The sequence below is a fragment of the Otolemur garnettii genome, unplaced genomic scaffold, assembly GCF_000181295.1.
Source record: "Otolemur garnettii isolate 467f Iridium unplaced genomic scaffold, OtoGar3 scaffold00104, whole genome shotgun sequence".
Lineage (NCBI taxonomy): Eukaryota > Metazoa > Chordata > Mammalia > Primates > Galagidae > Otolemur > Otolemur garnettii.
This window is the reverse complement of record NW_003852499.1, coordinates 5,887,309-5,893,337: the sequence shown is the minus strand read 5'-3', so window position 1 is coordinate 5,893,337 and position 6,029 is coordinate 5,887,309. Positions and strand designations below refer to the sequence as shown.

General features: G+C 42.3%; 1 protein-coding gene across 2 annotated transcripts in view; it reads left to right on the top strand.

Annotated features, from left to right (window-relative positions):
- The window catches only part of USP18 (ubiquitin specific peptidase 18), a 24,382-nt gene that overhangs the window by 6,046 nt on the left and 12,307 nt on the right, over positions 1–6,029 (top strand). The gene's annotated exons all lie outside the window — the stretch shown is intronic.

The window sequence follows — 6,029 nt, the reverse complement described above, 5'->3', positions numbered from 1 at the left end:
TCATTGTTGTTTGGCGGGCCCGGGCTGGGGATTCGAACCCGCCACCTTAGGTGTATGTGGCTGGCGCCTTAGCCGCTTGAGCCACAGGCGCAGAGCTGGTCCATTTGGTCTTCAGTGTTGTTCCACCCAGTCCACTATTTCTCTGTTAATTTTCTGTCTGCATATCTTATTGAAAGTGATACATTCAAGTCTCCTACTAGTATTTTTTTTTTTCGAGACAGAGTCTCAAGCTGCCTCCCTGGCTTGAGTGCCGTAGTGTCACAGCTCACAGCAACCTCAAACTCTTGGGCTTGAGCGATTCTCTTGCCTCAGCCTCCCAGGTAGCTGGGACTACAGGTGCCCACCACAGTGCCCGGCTATTTTTTTGGTTGCAGTTGTTGTTGTTGTTTAGCTGGCCCGGGCCGGGCTCAAACCCGCCAGCTTTGGTGTCTGTGGCTTGCGCTATAATCACTGTGTTATGGGCACCAAGCCTTTTATTCTTTTTTGGATAAATTTTGGTTCCTTTTAAAACTTTTTTAATTTTTGCTTTTGTAAATTCTAGAGGTATTTTCTTTTTATTTACCAAGTAGCTTACATAAAATATCCTATAACAGTTTGAGTTGGTAATAATTTAATTTAGCTTACATGAAAGACTTTAACCTCTCCTTCGTCCACATTATATGCTGTTGATATCGTAATATATATTGATTTATATTATGTATCCACTAACATAATTTAATTGTGTTTGTTTTTAATACTTTGGTCTTTTGCTTTTCTTTTTATTTTTTTGAGACAGAATCTCAAGCCATCACCCTGGGTAGAGCACCACGGCATCATCATAGCTCACAGCAACCTCCAACTCTTGCTTCAGTTTTTCTATTTTTAGTAGAGATGGCGTCTTGCTCTGGCTGAGGCTGGTCTTGAACTCATGAGCTCATGCAGCCCACCCACCTTGGCCTCTCAGAGTACTAGAATTATAGACGTGAGCCACTGTGCCCGGCCTGTCTTTTTTGTGTCAGAATTAAAAGCTGTCTACTTACAACCATATAGTAGTACAATATTCTATTTTTGTTTATATATTTATCTTCACCAATGAGTTTCATACTTTCTTATGCTCTTGGGTTACAGTTTAGCATCCTTTTGTTTACTTTGAAGATATCCCATTAGCATTTTTTTGTAAGATAGGTCTAATGGTGATAAACTCAGTTTTAGTTTGCCTGAGAAAGACTTCATTTAGCTCACCTTCATTTACTTTTTTTGGTGTTGTTTTGAGACAGAGTCTCACTATGTCATCTTCGGTAGAGTGCCTGGCGTCACGGCTCACAGCAACCTCAAACTCTTGGGCTTAAGCGATTCTCTTGCCTCCGCCTCCCAAGTAGCTGGGACTACAAGCGCCTGCCGCAACGCCCTGCTATTTTTCTGTTGCAGTTGTCATTGTTGTTTAACCGGCCCAGGCTGGGCTCGGTGTATGTGGCTGGTGCCATAACCACTGTGCTACAGGCGCCAAGCCAACTCACCTTCATTTTTGAAGGACAGATTTGGTTAGCACTTGTTTTCCTTCAGCACTTTGATTATATCATCACACTGCCTTTTGGCCTGCAAAGTTTTTGTTGAAAAATGTACTTATATTCTTTTGAGTTTCCTTGTATGCAACAAGTTGCCATTCTTATGCTGCTCTCTTGAACTTTTATAACTGATTATGTCTTCATGTGGATCTCTTTAGATGAATCTTATTGGCGTCATTTGGGATTCCTAAATCGGAATTTCTATTTCCTTCCTAGGTTGGGATGATTTCGGTCTTACAGTCATGCATCACTTAACATGTCCCAAGAAATGTGTTGATAGGTGATTTCATCACTGTGTGAACATCGTAGATTGTACTTACACAAACCCGGACGATACAACCTACTAAGCTATATCATATAACTACTGTTGATTATGTGGTTTGTCACTGACCAAACCATCGCTGTGTTCATCGCTGTGAACTCATGACTGTTATTTCTTTGAATAAGCTTTCTGTCTCTTCTCACTCTCCTCTTTCTTACACTCTGAGACATGTAATGCATATATTGGTCTGCCTGATACTCTTCTGTAACTTTCTTAGCTGTCTTCACTCCTTCTGAGTCTTTTTTTCCTTTGGTGCCCCTCAGTCGATGATTTCTAAGGAGCTGCCTTCTGATATGCTAACCTTGTATTCTGCTTCATCTAGTCTGTTGAGATTCTCTATTGAATTTTTATTTCAGTTATTGTATTTTTTGGCAATGTGATTTCTGTTTGGTGCTTTTACATTTTTTTTTGTTGAAATTCTCATTTGTTCATGCACTGTTCCCCTGGCTTTGGTGAGCATCTTTCTGATCATTATTTTGAATTGTCAGTAAAGTAAATCACTTTTCTCCATTTCATTAGGAGTCATTTCTGGAGATTTATCTCTTTTTTCTTTAATTAAATCATAGCTGTGTACATTAATACAGTCATGGGGTACAGTGTGCTGTTTTTATAAACCATGTGAAATATTTTCATCAAACTGGTTAAAATAGCCTTCATGGCATTTTCATATTGTGTTAAGACATTTATATTCTACATTTAGAAAGATTCACATGTACCCTTATAAGATGAGCCATAGGCGTGATCCCACCAATCACCCTCCCTCTACTCATACTCGCCCCTTCCCCTCCCCTTTCCCCATATTTAGAGAGATTTATCTTGATATTTTGTTTGGAACATACTTCTCTGTTTCTTCATTCTTCTTGGTTCTCTGTCGTTTCTGCACATTAGGTGAGAAAGAACTTGTGCTGGACATAGTGGCTCATGCCCATAATGCTAGCACTTTAGGAGGCCAAGATGGGAGGATCCTTCAAGGCCAGGAGTTTGAGACCAGCGTGGGCAACATAATAAGACCCCCTCTTTACAAAAAGTTTTTAAAAATTAGCTGGGGAGGGTGGCACACATCTGTATTCCTAGCTACTCAAATATCTGTATTCCTAGCTACTCAGGAAGCTGAGATGGAAGATTGCTTGAGCCCAGGAGTTCGAGGTTTCAGGGAGCTATGACTGTACCACTCCACACTCCAACCTGGGTGACAGGAACCCTGTCCCTTACAAATAGAAAAGAAAGATAATTCTCTCAGCCTTGTTGTAGGAGCTGAATCTTTTTGTTAAGGTTTGGGCTGGTGGAGTTGGATTTTTTTGTTATTGTTGTTTTGGGGGGTTTGTTTGTTTGCTCATTTGTTTGTTTGAGACAGTCTCACTTTGTTGCCCTTGGTAGAGTGCCTTGGGTTTTGAGAAAAATGTCTCCAGACAAAGATTAGGATAGAAAGAAAGAAAAGTTTAATTCATTTTCCTGAATGGAAAAGGGCCAACATGGTGAAAGAGAGGGATATGGTGTTGGCAGAGACAATCAGGTTCTCTGGCTTTTTATTTGAAAGTTGTAAAGAGGGGTAAGAAGATTTAGGACTGTAGCCAAAGTAACAGACAAGGTACCATGAAACCACTGTATCCACTCTTGTTAGTGGCATGTGAAAAACAGAAGCAGCAGACAGGTTTTCCACTCAAGAGTGTAGTCTTGTCATTGATTCTGGGCAGAAACTGAAGCTTGTAGCTTACAGTCCCGCCCCCTTTGTCCCTTTATAGCCTTAGGAACTCCCTAAGGCCATAAAAAGGCAAATTCTAAAAGGCAATTTCTGGAAAATGAAAGTTTTCCTTTTCCTTTCTGTCTCTTAGGCTCTTTTCAAATGTCAAAACTAACCACAGGCTGCCTGTCAGCAAGTCAGCTAGGGAGAGAGAAAGAGCTCATGTGATTGATTTTACTGAAATATTTCTCTGTTACTTTGCTATTAAGATTGTCCCTTCACCTGCATTAGTCATTATGAAAATTTTGAAATACAAGAAAGCGTACAATCCATGAAGCAGCACCGATAAGCCGAGCAAGTTGAAACTTGCAGGTGTGAATTAGAAAGGACAGCCATCAACTGTGTTTCTTGGAAGTGAAATAATGGATGGTGGCACAGTCTGTCTCAAAACTTAAGTAGTGACCAACATCTCCATAAGTCCTGCCAGAGGTTCTGGTGCCTCGCAAACCTTTGTGCTTATCTAAACTGCCATCAGTGCTCTACCCTCAGGAGATTAGAACTTGTCAATTCTCATCAGTGCCCCAAGACAGGTGAGCTAGAAGCTAGTTAGTCTCTGGAGATGCAGCTGGAGAAGCTGGAGTGTTAAATGTGTGTTCCAGTTTATTCTATACTGAAGGAGAATCTGGAAGCTAGAGTTTATCTCTCACTCTCTCTGCAGTAAGCTGGAAAGAGCATCTGTTGCAAATTTCCTGCATTTACATTTAAACTGCAGTCTCTCAACTACCTTGCTTTTTGACACACACATACACACACACACACACCCCGGGGCCTAGGAAATGCTGGTTCCCATCTGCTGTCAGAGACAAACTAGGATGCTTGCCCTATCTCTAGAGCAAACCCATGGGCAGAGGTGTGGGATGTGCCCACATACCAGGTCAGGCTCCCAGGGTCTACTAATTCCCTGCTTCCACACCTTCTGCAGCTTCCAGATGCATAGACGCCCTAGGACAGCAGCTGCAACTGTGCAGACAAACCCCTGTCCAGGGAAGAAACTGGGGGTCTGGCACTTTTGCCTGTTTCCTCTGTGCTGAGCCCTGGACTATAGCTCCTGTTAAGTGCTCACATGCCCATTTAAAACTGCCTCTCTGCTTTCCATGGTCTCAGGGGATTGGTGAATGTTGACCCATATCTCTCCCAGAGCTAGATGATTTAGGAGCCAAGCCCTCGGGTGGGAACCATAAAAAGTTGAGGCACTCTATGCGTGGCCCCAGCCCTTCACCCGGCTGGAAACAGAGTTGGGGATTTCCTCCTGATTGTCTACGATAAGCTTTGTGGTGTGTGTCTCAGCTTTCCTAAACCATTTTGGTGTGGATATTTTCTTCCCCGCCCCTGTGTAGGATTCTCTTATCTAGTTTCTGAGTTATTGTCTGAGGGAACTGATCTGCATATGAACGTTTTTTCAGTGTGTCTGCAGAAGGAAGTCAGGATCTGCCTACCCCACCTTACTTATACCACTCCCTATAATTATTTATATATGTAAATAGATTTGATTTGTTAATATTTTGTTGGGGACTTTTGCACTTATGTTCATGAGAGATACTGGGTTTAGGGGTTTTTTTTTTGTAATGTCTTTGTCTTGTTTTGGTATTAGGATAATGTTGGCTTCATAGAATGAGTTAGGAAGTGTTCTCTCTGCTTGTATCTTCTGGAAGAGATTGTAGAGAATTAGTGGTGAGCCCATCTGGGCACTGTGTTCTTTTTTTCCTTTTATTTCTCAGTCTGGATAATTGCAATTGAGCTATCTCCAAGTTTACTAATTCTTTATTCTGCCATCTCAAATTTGTTTTTGACCTATAGTGGATTTTTTATTTCCATTATTGTATTTCTCATGTCTTTCTCTCTCTCTCTTTTTTTTTTTTTTAAATAGTCTCACTATGTCACCCTTGGTAGAGTGCTATGGCATCACAGCTCACAGCAACCTCAAACTCTTGGGCTTAAGAGATTCTCTTGCCTCAGCCTCGCAAGTAGCTGGGACTACAGGCTCCCGCCACAATACCCAAGTATTATTTTGTTGTAGGTGTCATTGTTGTTTTAGCAGGCCCAGGCTGGGTTCGAACTCGCCAGCCCTGGCATATGTGGCCTGTGCCCTAACCACTGAGTATGGGCGCTGAGCCCTCTCATGTCTCTCTTATCTGAGTTAGGTCCACCTATAAGACCTCAAGAATTTCTGTTTGGGCTCAGCACCCATAGCACAGTGATTACGGTGCCAGCCACATACACCAGGCTGGCGGGTTCAAACCCAGCCCAGGCCAGCCAAACAACAATAACTGCAACCAAAAATAATAGCTGGGCATTGTGGTGGGTGCCTGTAGTCCCAGCTACTTGGGAGGCTGAGACAAGAGAATCACTTAAGCCCAAGAGCTGGAGGTTGCTGTGAGCTGTGAGCCACAGTACTCTATCAAGGGCAACATAGTGGGACCCT